This window comes from Vombatus ursinus, unplaced genomic scaffold (genome assembly GCF_900497805.2).
Source record: "Vombatus ursinus unplaced genomic scaffold, bare-nosed wombat genome assembly UNPS02014847.1, whole genome shotgun sequence".
NCBI lineage: Eukaryota > Metazoa > Chordata > Mammalia > Diprotodontia > Vombatidae > Vombatus > Vombatus ursinus.
The window spans coordinates 1,270,527-1,275,905 of record NW_020954625.1 but is presented as its reverse complement, the minus strand read 5'-3'; positions in this window follow the sequence as shown (position 1 = coordinate 1,275,905).

Here is a 5,379-nt window from a genome sequence, read left to right as displayed (position 1 = left end):
GTAACAGTAACATATATATTAGCAACACTACTATTAATTAATAGTAGCTACAGTAATAGTGATAGACACATTAGCAATACTAACAGTAATAGCTATAATGACAGTAGTATATTAGCTATATTAATAATAGCTATAATAACATAATAGATTAGTAATACTAATAACAATAACTGACCTTTACATCTTACTAATTTCCCATTTCTTTAGCACTTTAAGATTTACAAAGCACTGTTCTCCTACCACCCTGTGAAATAGTATAGGTATGATTATTCCCATTTTACAGATGAGGAAGGGGAAACTCAAGCTTGTCCAGAGGAATAACCTCACTAGTGAGTCGATCCCTACTCTTGTTGCAGCCAAGGAGGCAGTTTCAGAGGATCCATCTGGTGTAGAATTTAAGAAATGGGTGAAGCTTTGGCAGTGATTGTGGGGGCCTAGAGGTCCTTTTTCTGCTCAGGTTTGGCAGTGGCCACAGCTGATCCTGGGGGCTACTGTTCCACCAAGTCTGTGGGATATCCCTCTACAGTCTTCCTGCTGTCCCTCTTCGCACGGCCTATGCAGGTATAGAAGGCTCCAGCTCGCCTTGCTCCTTGTTCTGTACCTTAGCCCCGAGGAGGTCCCTGGTAGCCTCTCCTTACCCGCCTGTAGCACCCAACAGTCTGTCCTTCTTGTTCCAGCCCTGCCGAGCCAGGGGTAATAGTGATTCTGTGGCGTCCCCCTGGTTATTGTTAAATGTGGTAGTGTGGTGGTTGTTCTGGTGGGGGGGTGGGAGGTGGGGATAGCTTCTGATCTCCAACCCTTAGCGTTTGTTATGCACGTTACATTTGTCCAACCATCACCCTAGGGAAGAGTGAGGAGACACAGCATAGTATGGTGACGAGAACCTTGGATTTGGAGTGGTAGGACCTAAGTTCAAATCTCAGCTCTCCTTGTACGACTTGGGGCAGACCCATTTCAGCCTCAACGTCCTTATCTGTAAATCGAGGTGGTTGGATGTGATGACCTGTAAAATCTATGACCCTCTGAGGATCCCGGCAGATCATGAACCGCTTAATCTTGCGTATTTCCTGGCCCCTTCATTTTTACAGAGGAGGAAACTGAGGCCTGGAGAGCTTGCCCTAGTCACTCACTCATAGTGGCACACTCAGGACTCCCAAACCGGGGCTATTTCTGCCACACCATGTACAGAGAAGAACATTTAATTTCCCTTCTTTCCTCCAGGTCATCGAGTTGCTGAAGACAGATAGAATGAGCCCTGGGCTAAGTTCCTCACCCTGTTCTTTGCTCTTCCATCTGATCCATCAGGGTCTTTCTTCCTTTTTAAAGGAAGAACCACATGCACCTACTTTAAGTCATGCTGGCAGAATGATGCTCTGTAATCATTAATTCATATTGCTCTCTGTTCCCCACCCCATTCTGAATCAAGGCCTCAGGCTGAGAAGGGAGTCCATTTGCATAATATTTTGAATGTCAGTAAACACATCTGTCAATTCTTAAAGCGTAACAAAATGCAGTCATACTGCGCACTGGAGGAGATTTCCAACCATATGGCTTGGGAGTCCCACTGTGAAATCTGATTACCACATTAAGCTAATTGACTTGAAAGAATGGAGAATAATTAGGGAGGGGGAAATGAATTTGTACTCTCCCAGGAAAACATACTATTATGAAAGTATTCTTTCCCCTCTCTCCATTTCTCTTCTCTCCCCCTCCCTACTGTGAGATAAGTCACCTGTGAATTCTTTCTTCTTTTTTCCCCCCACATTTAACAACCTTTAATTTGGAAGAGATCAATACAAATCATTCTTTAGGATTTGGTCTTGGGTTAAAAGGAAGGATGAAATTACTTATTTTTTGCAACTTTAAAAATTATGAAGCATAGGGCAAAGTCTTATACAGGGCTATTACAGAATCTCAGCTGATCCACTCTCCTTCCTTTACCAACATTTCTGAAACCATTCCATAATCTTCATACATGTGCCTGCAGAAAATTTACAGTTCTGCTTCAGCTGTGTGACTTATAACCATGTAACACTTATCCTCATTGCTGTAGTAGGTGTAATGCAGAGCAAACCAATGATTATTTCCATAGCCACAACTTCTTTTTTTTAATTTTAAACTTAAATACAAAATAAAAGAAAAAGAAACATCATAACCTTAAATACAAAATAAGAAAAGAAAAAAAAGCATTGCTATGTGCACAGCAGAACATAAGAGAGAATTCAAAATACACAGTAATAAATTTCTATTTCAAGAAAGTCTATGTAATAAACACTACATGTTATATTCTGAGCTCTCCATCTTTTCTTTGCTTCGTTGTAAGTTTTCTTTTGTTCTCTATTGTGTACTTTTTACTTTGTTCTTTTTTTTCCCCTTCCTTCTCCCCTCTTCCAAGAAGGTTACCATTAAGTGTGGATATATACACACATATATATATGTATATGTATATATATATACATATACACAATACACATACATACATATACATATATACACAAACATATTTATACATATATATGCATGCATACCCTTCCATATACATATGTATATATACTTAGATATCTATATAATTATATCTCTATAATCATACTTTTATGTAGACATATACATTTATATGCATCTATGTAAGACCATACTATACTTGTTTGTTCTCTTTCTCTGAGGGTGGCTAACCTTTTTCTTCATAGATCCAAGTCTTTCCAGATTTTTCTAGGTCCACCAACTCATCATATACCACAGCAATATTCCAACCTCTTACTGTCTAGTTATTTTAAATAGGCTAAAACAATATTGATTAATATGGCTGACATAGTATAGTTTCCCTATTTTTCTCCTCCGATTAAATCTATTTTAGTTTTCACTTTGTCTGAGATCATGATTACTATACCTGTCTTTTTTTTCCTTAATAAATTCTACTCTTGATCTTTATTTTATGTTTGTTTGTGTCTCTTATTTCTTAACCCTCCTGATTCCTCTACTTTACTTCTGTTACCTTGCCCTCCTATTACTTAACCTACCCTCCTGCCAAAGATCCCTCCCTTATCCTCTCCCTCCACCCTAAAATCCCTCCCTTATCCTCCCCAGCCTCCTAATTCCCTTAGTCTTTTATTCTGTTCTGAATTTAGATGACTTTTCTGCCCTTCTAGATATATGTGTACTGTTTCCTCTTTAACCCATTCCCAAAGAGACTAAGATTGCAGAACTACTGGCCCTCCTCCCCATCTAATTCCTCTGTGCCAGTTCTTCCTCTTGCACTTCATTTGTATAAAATAATTACTGTTTTTACCTTTTCCTAGACAGTTTTACTTTTTAGTATCATACCACACATACTCAGTTCTACCCCAATCTTTCTTTTGAACTACCCAATTACTATGAACAATCTTAGACATATGATTTACATTTCTTCCTATAGAAAGTAAACAGTCTGTCCTTATTAAGTCCCTTGTAATTAGTCTTTCATATTTACTTACATTTCTCTTGGCTTTGTATGTCAAATTATCTATTGATTTCAGGTCTTTTTGCAAGAAAATCCTGAAAGTCTGGCAATGTCCATTTTTTTCTTTCAGGATTTTGCTTAACTTTGCTGAGTGTATTTTCGGCCGCAGCTCCAGTTCTTTTGCTCTTTGTTATATAGTGTTCCAAGACCTGTGTTCTTTTAGTGTAGCCACCGCTAGGTCTTGTGTGATTTTAATTGTGGCTCCGACATATTTGAATTGATTTTTTCTTGTTGCTCATACTATTTTATCCTTGAGTTGGGAGTTTAGGAATTTGACTATGATATTTCTGTGGGTTTTCCTCATAGAATCTCTTTTGTGGTGGTCAGTGGATTTTTTTCTATTTCTACATTCTTCTCTTGCTCTAACACTTTAGGACAGTTTTCATTATTTCTTATATTATTGTAACAAGATTCTTTTTTTGATCATAGCTTTCAGTTAGTCCAATTATTCTAACATTTTCTCTTTTTGATCTGTTCTCCAGATCAGTTGTTTTTCTTATGAGATGTTTCACTTTCTCTTCTATTTTTTTCATTCTTTGTATTTTGTTTTGTTATTTCTTGGTCTCTTATAACTTCACTGACTTCCCCTTGCCCAGTTCTAATTTTCCAGTAGTTGTTTTCTTCCTTAAGATTCTGGATCTCCTTTTCTAGTTGACTTTCTTTTCACAATCTTGTTTTTCTTGGATTGTTCTTATTTTTTTTTAATTTCCTCAATCTCTCTCATTTGATTTTTAAAGTCTTTTTAAAGTTCTTCTATGAATTCTTTTTGGTCAGGTGACCATTTCATGTTACTCTTTGGGTTAGGAGAGGCTTTTAATTTTTGCTTTAATATCCTCCTCTGAAGACAAATCCTGGTCTTCTCTATTTTCATAGTAACTTTCTATGATTGGATTCTTTCTCCTTTGCTTACTCATTTTTTTTTTATTTATAGCAGCTTGTTATTATATAAAGGGGATGGTGTCTCTGGCCTCAGATTCTCCTTCAGTTCTACCCTCTGTCCTGGAACCAATACCAAGAACTCTGCCCTCTTATAAGGGCCCACAGTCAGTGGCATCTCCACCCCACTGCTTCTGCACCCAAGGGAGCATGTGCTGGTTCCTTCTTGCCCAGGGCCATGTCTCAGCAGCACATCTGGGCATGGTATCCCTTGTCAGCAGAGGTTCCCTTAATCTTCCCCCGCTCAGACACCCAACTTCCCACACTGTTCTGGACGTAAAAATTCCTGTGCCTAAGGCCAAGGTTGCCTCCCAACCCAACCAGCCCCAGGGCTTGCTGCTTGCTGTTTCAGCTGAACTAGCCTGGAGCTGTTTACACTTCACAGGGAACAAACCTGTGATCTTCTCTGGTTGTCCCAGGAGGACCACTGTTCCACCCCAAATCTTATTTATTTTTATCACTCTACATTTGCCCTAAGGCACTATTTTGTCTTATTTGTGGAGGAAATCTGGAGAGCTTGGAATTTTTTGACCTACTCTGGCATCTTCCCAAAATCCTCTCTAGCCATTACTTTTTTAAAATTAGAAGCATTTGTGGAAAGAAAACTTGCCTCTAAATATATCTTTCAAAAAATGAAAAGTTATTTTCAAAGACCAAGAGTCTTAAACTTTCAAGGTGTATTACCTGACCTAATACAGTGGAAATATGAATGGTGAAATTGAAGAGCAAATTTATAGTTTTTCTATTCATTTGAAGCACAGTTTTAAAAAAAATTGGTATGCTTTGGAAATTTAGTGGCACAAAGTATACTGCCAAAACTTTAAGAAGGAAGGAGGAGGGGGGAGGGGAGGAAGAGGTATAAGAAGAAGAAAGAAAGAAGGAAGGAAGGAAGGAAGGAAGGAAAGAAAGAAAGAAAGAAAGAAAGAAAGAAAGAAAGAAAGAAAGAA